This window comes from Alligator sinensis, unplaced genomic scaffold (assembly GCF_000455745.1).
Source record: "Alligator sinensis unplaced genomic scaffold, ASM45574v1 scaffold463_1, whole genome shotgun sequence".
In the NCBI taxonomy this organism is placed as follows: Eukaryota; Metazoa; Chordata; order Crocodylia; family Alligatoridae; genus Alligator; species Alligator sinensis.
Window position 1 is genome coordinate 418,991 of NW_005842584.1, and position 10,219 is coordinate 429,209.

Below are 10,219 nucleotides of genomic sequence, written 5' to 3' on the forward strand. Positions count from 1 at the left end.
TGCTCGACTTCTCCAGGTGCTTGCCCGACACACTCAAGTTCTCCCTCTGGCTTTATTGTACCCCAGAGAAATTCCTTTGAAGAAATGTCCTTCCCGGACCAGGCCTCCGCGGACACTTGTTTGCCTTGATCCCTGCCATTTTAGGCCACAAACAAGCCAAGGTTTGGGCAGCGCTCTCAAATGGTTTTTAGTGCAACCCCCCGCCCGCTGGCTTTCAGGGCAATCTGAATACACAGAGCTTAGAAAAGTTGAATTTTCCGCAGGACGGTTATGTGCAGCTGTGTGGCTGGTTTGCTGTGATCGGCCCCAGCTTAAAAAGGAGAACATCCTGAGAAACCAGCTTCTGTCGAGGCCAGAGAGTCTGGGTCTAAACTCAATATGAAATATCCCCAAGGAAACTTGGGTGCCTTCTCAGAGGTTCGAGCGCTTTTACCTCCGGGTAGCCCTGGTGAGGGATACTAGGCTCCCGCCAGGTTCTTGCTGGGTTTGGTGACCCCAGCGAAGGTGCCATTTCAAGCTGCGCTGCCCTGTTTATTCCCGAGCTGTGGAGAAGACTGTAATCTGGTTTCCTTTAGTGATCTGGTTCTGTAGCTGCTCAGGCCAGCGCCGAAGCAGCCACAACAATGCTGGTGGCAATTTTGATGGGCCACAGGGTGGCAGTGGAGGCAAAGGTAAGAGGCTTCATGCTGTCAGAGGCAGAGCATGGAGCTCCCTAAGCTAGCAGCTGGCAGGGGCCTCCCCTCTTTGAATCTGCATATCCTCTTTGCCATTAGCAGATCATTTTGAACAGGGGGAGTAGACGGTGCAGTGTAATGTCACGCAGAACATGACATACATTTTCCCCCAAGTAAAAGGAAACTAGAAGCTTTACTAATATATTAGGGCAGTGGCTTTCAACCTGTGGTCTGTGGACCCCTGCAGACTATGTTTCAAGGGTCCGCAAAAGATGACTGTGATCAATCAAAACTATGTGAAGACCCACACTTACCATTGAAAGGGTATGCGCCTCCATACAGAATTTTTTAGGGGTCCACAAATAAAAAAAGGTTGAAAAACCACAGCTCTAGGGGCCGAGGGCTGTAGTATTCAGTTAAGATCCAAGCAAAAATGAACATGATTTTATTGGAACACACTCATTTGCTAGCTTATATATTAAGTTTAAAAAACACACCAAGCTAGGGATAATATATTGTTTTATTAGTCCTGTAGTCATTAGAGTTAAATGTATGTCTTATTCAGATTCGTAAAACACCGTCTAACCTTGAGCATCTTTCCAGTGTACCCAACACTTCCCAGTCAGTGATTTCCACACCTGAGTGTCACAACCAAATTAATCAGTGCCCATGTCACTAGTAAGAGATGCACACAGCAGTCAATTAAGGGTTAAAGAAATCTCTGTCCAGAAGTTCCTGAGAAAAAAATCCAAGCAAGAGCTGTATATAATTTATGCCCACGTCACAAACGAGAAACGAAACTTAAGACTGGTCAGAGTGAAAGGGGATAGCCCTGCCATAAATCCCTGCAATAAAACCCGGAGGGAGAACTGTAGATAATTGGTCAGCTGAAATAAAATGCTAGGGAAAACTATATATAATTGGTCAAAAAATAAGCGTAAGCTCCTTACACGTAGCGCACATGTAACAGGTAGAAAAACCTAACCCACTACCTTGTAACTTGAGGAGACAAAGAGCTGCTACCTGCCAAAAAATTAAAAATTCCATATAACGGTTCACGATTGGGTATCTCTGTCAAACACCTCTGCCTATAAATAGTTTAACGGTTTCCGCCCAAGGCGGAGAGCTCTGGGGATTTCTGAGCAGAAACACCTGTGTTCATGTCGCCAGAGAGAGAGATTTGGGAACCTGATCAATTCCCAATAAACTCCCCATCATCGGAAAATATTGACGTAGAAAAGTCTTGCTAGCCCGAGCGTTCCGGCGCCACGTCTGTCATTACTTTGCTGTAACCTGAATGTGTAGACTCAACTCCGTAACCGAAGCTGTAACGGAACAAAGGCTCGCCTGTGTCGTGGTCGCTATTGAGGCGACGTAAGTAAACAAACTCCTGTAACCTACACGTGTCTGTGCCTGGTTAATTCCACTCCATCCATCACTACCCGCCTGTTGAGGCAAAAGGTTTACTGCCCGGCTCCGGGAGTCAGCAAGCAGCTGACCCGCCGCTGCTCTGATTCCTGACACTGAGTTAATGTTCACTTCAGTTAATATGATCACACCTGAGTTAAGGTTTTTAGCTAGGACTAAACCTAGTCTGCAGAGCTGTGGAACAGAAGAGAGATATTACCAGGCATGGCTAAGTAATAGCAGGTGTGCAGAAGAAAGGATAGCTTTATTAGTAGAACATCAAGACCGTTAACGAGGAGAGCGGATCGTTAACACCTGTGAAACAGAAGAGAAAGGTTACCAGGAATAGCTGAAAGACAGCAGAACTGCAAAAGAAAGAATAACTTGATTAATGGAATCAAAGCCATTAAAAGGAGTGAGGGTCATTAGCATTGAGATTACCAGGAATCAGGTAGGTTATAATAAGCCATCAAATCACTGCATCCACCACTGTTGCTACTCCCCGCTGCCCAGTCCCCGTTGCTCTGAAACCACCAGCTCTGAACCTGGAAATTCAAAACGTCACGCTTTGTCGCTAGGGAAACCTTGTCCAACCTGGCCAAGGGTCTTGGGGATCCTCACTGCAATCAGGATCCTTTGCATACATGTTTCATCCCTGGGAACCTCCAAAAACTCTTGGATCCAGCTCCAAATGACTTCTTTGTCTCATGTCTCTACATCACGTTTGATCATTTTGTTACACGTGCTTATGCTTGTTTGCTGTACTTTGCAAAGTCTTTCATTGTACATGTGCCTTCAAGCAGCAGCATTGCAGCAGGTGTTGCATAGTCTGAGGCTCTGTGCTGCAGTCACAAATGGTTAAATCCATGGTGTAGCTCCACTTCTCCACCAGTTCCTTGGAGCGTCCAACTCCGGTACATAGGTGGTTGAGACATCGCCACCTTTGCCGCGGTTCATCAGCCCCTGGTAAAGGACTTGGCTTCTGGAGTGTCCATTTTCCCCCTGTCGGGTATTTTCTTCAGTCTCTCATTCCACATCTGTAGCCCTGTCTCCTTGGGTGTGGCATCAAGGGGTTGGGTTCTGGTGAAGAAGCTCCTGCCATGACTTCAGACATTTGTAGGATGGTCACGGTGGGTGTCTCACAGCTTCACTTTGTCTCGGTCATTGTGTCCTTCTGGCCACTGCTGTTCTTATGTCAGACCAAGCGATAGCAGCCAGCAAGTGCACACCATTTAGGCTGGCAGGCTTCAGACATCCCGTGATGCATCAACACCTATCATTCAGATGGGATCAAGGTGCTTAGCGTGTACGAACCTCTCTTATACAGGGCATGCATAGCTAGGCTTCTCAGCAGAGAAGCTGAGATCCAGAGCAGTGGTTGGGACAGATGAGGTGCTAGCTCCCCATTTTGAGTTGGCGAGCTTATATAAAATGTTCTGGGTGATCACCTTTGCTTTTGTCTTCATGATACCTTTGTATGAGAGGATGCGATCAAGGGTGACTCCAAGGTAAACTGGGTTTAGAGAGTGGGATAGTGGGGTCCTGGCCCATACCACCCCCACTATTACTACACCCCACAACACAGCCATCAGCATCCCAGGATCTTACAGCTGCACCTCCAGGAATGTAATATACTTCATCCAATGCCCCAAATGCCCTGATGGAAGATATGTAGGAGAGACCAAACAACAACTGCGCACCAGAATGAACGCACACTGGACATCTATCAATGACAGAAATACCCTATTACCGGTGGGGGCACATTTCTCACAGGAGGGCCACTCTCTCTCCAATCTCTCAGTCCTGATCCTCAAGGGAAACTTACACAACAGTTCCCAGAGACGAACCTATGAGCTCCATTTCATCAACCTGCTGGATACTAGAGATCATGGACTAACCATTTGGGTTGGTCTAATAAAAGATATCAAATTCACCCAAGGAACCTTGTCTGCCTATGTCCTCAGACCAACACGGCTACAACCTAAACCCCTGGACTAAACATAGACATTGGATTTTTGATACACTATAATCTGCCTGGCAACTGACTCCCCAGCCCAGCCCAGCCCAGCCCAGCCCAGCCCCTGGCTTGTTTACTTTTCATTCCATCCAGGAAGAGCACACACCGACTGCTGAAACCTCCTTAGCCTGACGAAGGGTTTTTGAACCGGAAAGCTTGCTTAATAACTATTCTCCAACTATTCCAGTTGGTCTAATAAAAGATATCAAATTCACCCAAGGAACTTGTCTGCCTATGTCCTTAGACCAACACGGCTACAACCTAAACCCCTAAAAAATCCCTGGCACCTGTACCAGAAAGCAGGGCAAGGGGCAACCAGCAAAGCCCAGAAGCCTGGGACATCCCCATAGTAAAACACAGGTATTGCTACACCTAGATCATCTCTGACCAGTTGTCTCCAACCCCTTCTTGAATATCTCCAGTGATGGAGAGTCCACCCCTTCTCTGGTGCCTATTCCACTTCCTCCCTCCTCTAATAGTGCAGAAGTTTTTCTGGCTATCCAATCTAAACCTACTTTGCTGTAACTTTAAGCCTTTGATTTGTGCCCTCCTCTCTGCAGCAAGAGAGGAAAGGTGCTCTACCTCTTCTTTATGGCAGCCATTCAACTATTTGAAGACTGCTGTCATGTCCCCTCTTAAGCACCTTTTCCACAAGCGAACATGCCCAGCTCCTTTAGCCTCTCCTCCTATGATTTGTTTTGCATGCCCATCATCATCTTTGTCTTCCACCTCTGGACCCTCTTTAACTTCTCCATGTCCTTTTAAAAATGAGGACCCCAGAATTGCAGACACTGCTCTAGATGAGGCCTAACTAGTACCAAGTAGAGAGGCGCCATCGCGTCCTGTGTCTTGCACCTAATGTTCCTGTTTCATAGATTTCATAGACATTAGGGCTGGAAGGGACCTCGGAAGATCATCGAGTCTAGCCCCCTGCCCCAGGGGCAGGAAATCAGCAGGGGTCATAGGATCCCAGCAAGATAAATGTCCAAATTTCTCTTGAAGGCATTCAAAGTAGGTGCTTGAGCCACCTCCGGTGGCAGGCTGTTCCAGACCTTGGGGCCTCGGACAGTAAAGAAGTTCTTTCTTATGTCCAGCCTGAAACGGTCATGGAGGAGTTTGAGACCATTTGACCTTGTCATCCCTTGGGGTGCACTGGTGAACAGACGTTCCCCCAAATCCTGGCCAGCACCTCTGATAAACTTATAGAAAACCTACGCTTTTCCAGGCTGAAGAGCCCCGTAGCTCTTAGCCTCTCATCATAAGGTCTGTTTTCCTGAACTCTGATCATGCGTGTGGCTCTCATCTGCACTCTCTCAAGCTTCTCCACATCCTTTTTGAATTGTGGAGCCCAAAACTGGACGCAGTATTCCAGCTGCGGCCTCACCAAGGCTGAGTACAAGGGGAGAGTGGCGTCCTGGGATTTGGTTGAGAAGCATCTATGGATGCAAGCCAGCATTTTCCTCACTTTACTAGCTGCAGCATCACATTGAAGGCTCATGTTCGTCTTGTGGTCAGTCATGACCCCCAAGTCCCTTTCACCCATAGTGCTAGCCAGCGTCGCACTGCCAAGCCTATAAGGATGCTGCAGGTTTTTCCCCGCAAGGTGGAGAACCTTGCATTTTTCAGTGTTAAACACCATCAGGTTCTCATCCACCCATTTCATGAGTCTGTTAAGGTCAGCCTGGATCGCCCTCCTGTCCTCCGGTGTGGATGCTTTACTCCAAAGTTTGGTGTCGTCGGCGAACTTGGGAAGTCCGCTTCTGATACCAATGTCCACATCATTAATGAAGATGTTGAATAGTATAGGCCCAAGGACAGAGCCTTGAGGGACCCCACTGGTCACAGCGCACCATGACGATTGACTTCCATCAACTATCACCCTCTGTTCATGCATCCCAAAACTGTATTTGCTTTTTGTACACCTGCATTACACAGCAGACTTGGATTGAGTCTGTGATCTTTTGAGACTCCCAGATCCTTCTCCATAGTGCTGCCACCCAGCTAGGGGTCCCTCTTTTTGTATTTGTATTTTTCTCCTATAGGGGTGGAAGATCCGGATTGGGGCAGGAGATTAGAGTAGAGGGGCTGCCAGGTGCTGGGGAATTTCTGTGGTCTCTTGTTAATACAACTCAGGATGGTGTTGATTTGGGGGGTGGATTTTGTTGTTTTTGTTTGTTTGTTTATTTGCAACAAAAGACATCGTTGGCTCATATTCAGCTTTTGTTCCACCTAACCCCCAGGTCCTTCTCTGCAGGACGGCAGCCCAGCCGCTCATTCACCCATCCATATTTGTGCATGTGGTTATTCTGTATCAGTTGCAGGACCTTGTACTTGTCCTTGGTGAATCTCATCCGGTTGATTGTGGACCATTTCTCCGGTCTATCCAGGTCATTCTGGAGTCTAGTTCTACCCACTAGAGCGTCTGCATCTCCACCCAGCTTGGTGTTGTCTCAAAATTCGCTAAGAAAGTACTCAATGCCATCATCCACCTCTTTAATGAGATATTAAACAAAACTGCACTGGATATCTTCTCCCATCTAGATACTGAGGCATTGAGAACTGCTTGCTGAGTGCAGTTATCCAACCAGCTATGTATCTTACAGTACTCTCACACTGGAAGCCCCCCGCACTTGGCTGTCTCTGGCATGGATGTACAGGCTGTGCTTACTGCAAAGCCAGGCCAGAACCTGGGTGGAGGCCTCAGGGGTCAGCGTCGTGCCTGGGCAGCCCTGGTGCAGGAGCAGGCAGAGGAAGGACTGGCAGGTGCAGGGGCTTTGGCACTGCAACATTTTTCAACCACCTTGTTCATTTCCTGCAAGATCCTTCTTCCGCTGCTGTGTCCCGGGGAACGTTCCCTCGTCCTCCTTCACCTGCTTCCCTGCAGCAAGCTACACAGAGAGGAAGTGACTGGGTAAGCTCCCCTTGCACTCAAACTTGCCAGCTGGTCCTGATGTCTCTGGCTCCTGTGCTGCTGTGGCCTGTCCTCATTGCATTCCAGATCCAAGTCCAACATCATGTTACTGTTTGGTTCAGTGCCGGTTTGGCGAAGAAGCCCACCAGCTGGGGATATCTGAGCCCTATCCTTATTAGTCACACTTGTTATCTCATCTGTGTTTGGGAAGTAGAGCTCCACTCATATTGCCCAGGTCATGGTCCGCTGCCCTGAGGTGTCCAGTGGGCATCCAGGCCTCCTGTTGTCTCAGCAGAAAGGATGGGGAATAGGATTGCCTTCCAGGAAATGTGCTTGTTTCCCTGTTCTCACCATGGGGGCACTTGCCTGGAGCTCCCATGTGACTTAAGAGTGGAGGCCAGGGGTTGGGGATGCGGCCAAGGGCTGGATGGTGTCCACTGCCCAGTCCATGTCCTGTTGTTCCTCCCTGCTCTGTCCTTGGTCCAGCAGAGATGCAAGTGCCTGAAGCTCAGGCACAAGCAGCTCAGATCTCCTGGGAATACGGAGGGGCATGGTGCCTGCTGGTAGGAGCTGTCAGGCTGGAGCATGGGGCCTTGTTGAGTGAAGCCAGGAGGTTTCTGCTCCATGCTCTTGGGGCAGGAGCTGGTGGAGTCAGTGCACCTGCAGAGCAGAGAACTCTCCTGAATGGATTTTCTGATGCCCCCTGAGCTGGTCCAGAAGGAGAGGAGATTTCATGGCCACCATGGAGGGAGGAGATACCATGCTGGCTCATGCCCTGGCCTGGCTGAGCTGGTTCCCCCATCAGACCCTGCTCTAGGGGCTGTCCCTGCTGCTGGGGCAAGGCCACATTACAGCTGGGGTTGTGCTGGGGAGCGTAAGGGAGGGGGAAGGCTTGGAGTGTTTGAACAACTGACTTACACCACTGGGCTGATGTTTGGAGATGGTTTCTCACTCTTAGACTCAAACTTTGCATTTCCCCACCCTGTGCAGTTAGAGGAAGAGAGGGGGAAGTGGACGTATTCATTTTCTGCAAGTTCCCCTCAGAATCTGGCAGATGCTTTGAGAACAACCTGGGGCTCCCCCCACACCATCAGCTGCAGCTCCTCTCTGCACCCCAGAGAATCCCACTATTTGCATAGCAGCAGGTCGGATTCATCAGCAGCCCCCAGCGCTGATCTCATAGAGCCAGATATGTTTGACGCTTTTTTACGGCCCAGACATTGCGGGGCTGGAGAAGAAGCCTTGAAAGAGCAGGGAACCACGTAGTTTGGGTGGCTAACAGCACAGCGTTCGCAGCTCTAGGCACCGCTGGGCGCAGTTTCCAGAGAATCATAGAATCCCAGAGCAGCGGGGCTGGAAGGGAGCTGCAGAGTCACATCTAGTCCAACCCCTGCCTGAGGCAGGATCAGCCCTGTGCAAACCGTCCTGTACAAATCCATTATCTGACCTCTAATATTTAAGTTCAACATCTGGTAGCTCCAGAGCCTTTGTCATTTCTGAGCCCAGGCCCCTGCATGGAGCACTCCAAAACTGGGAGTGGGATTTTAGTCTTGGGGTCTGGTGCCTAGCTGTGGCAGTGATAATGGGACCAGTCAAAAAATTGGGGAGTGTGGAAACTAACACACACAGCCACCAAAGCCTGAATTTGGGGTCCAGGCACTGAAGTGTGCTGCTGAGCAACCACACATTTTTACTGGTGAGGCCGTCTTCTGTAAAAAGTGGGGGGCTTGTAATGTGGTTGTACTCAATGTGACTGTGCTCCTGGATGCCTGGCATAGTTCAAGCACTCCAGTCTTCAAGTCTCCAACACACCCTAGCTGTCAATACAGTGAAACTGGAGACAACTAACACAAAAAGGTTTCTTTTAAATATTTATTAAATTAAATTAATGATCTAAAAAAAGAGGTCAGCAGAAGATTGATCCATGTTGGGCCCTGCAGCTATACCTGGTGTGTTAAAGCATTCATTACACAGAATACCTGCAAATCACACTTCAAATTACCTGCAAGTACTTGTGAAATGTAGCAGCACCTGGTGGGCAAGGGGGCTCAGGACACATAATTTGGTGAGTTGATATGTACATGAGATGTACACATGACAGATCTTTTTTTGTCCACAATGGGACAACTTGCCACAATCAAACTAAAATGCTTTGGGAGCTAGTCTAGTTTGCCATGATGTGGGACAATTTGAGACAACCAGACCTCGTGCACATGTACATGGTGATGCGGTTATGCTAACCAAATGGCAATTTTCGTCATGTGTACATGGGCAAGTCCTCACATGTACAAGTGCCCCTAGAGACCAGCTGGGAATTGTTGTTACAGACCCAGCAATCCATGCACTGCAGCTGGGGGCACTGAGATTAGGGACAAACACTGACTGGTGTCATTGCCTGTTTGTTTCCCATCTAGGCCTTTACTCAGCATGATGCCTTGGGCTAACAGCGGTGTGATTCCCCTGTGGATAAGGGCAGGATCCAGCCCACAAGGTTCTGGATAGAGCTAGTGCTGTTATAGCTGCACAGTGAGGGGCAGGGGAGCTGGGGAGTGTGGGTGGGTGAGTGTTGGGGTGGTTGGGAGAGCAAAAGTGAGATCTTGTCCAGAGTGGGCTGCTGAATGCTGGAGCCTGCAGAAAGACCAGGGAACCCTGCGACAGGTCCTCAGCTGGGGAAAGAAATGCAGTGATAACAGCGGAGCTGAGACAATTTTCATCAGCTGGGCTGAGGCCTGCTGTGTGGAGTCTGGTTTGTATTTGAGCCAGAATGGGGCTAATCTGAGGTCCCCATCCTTGTGCCTGTGGGCAGCTCTAAGTGGGGATCAGAGCTACCCTGGTCCTTGTGCCCCTGTCAGCGCACCCGGCTGAGGATGCAGTTGTCCTGCCCTGGCTGTGAGTCAGTGCTGAGTAAGGCCTCTGCTTTCCCTGCCTATCTCAACACCCTGAGTCAAGGCAAAGATGTTGCCTTCTTCAGTGGGTGGGTAGGAGGAAACCCCAGTGTGAAAGCAAAAGCCATTTCCTTCCTCTTCCTCAGGACAGAAGATATGCAAAGAGAAGTGAGCTTTGCTGTAGTCAGTTGGCTGGCGATAGCTCCATACCCAGGACACCGGGAATCTGGGCACTCTTGTGTTGGGTAAGTACCTGGTGAAATAGCCACCTTGCCTGGACACAGCGCGGACAGGCAGGGGCAGTTCAGGGAAGGGGCTGGGTGCA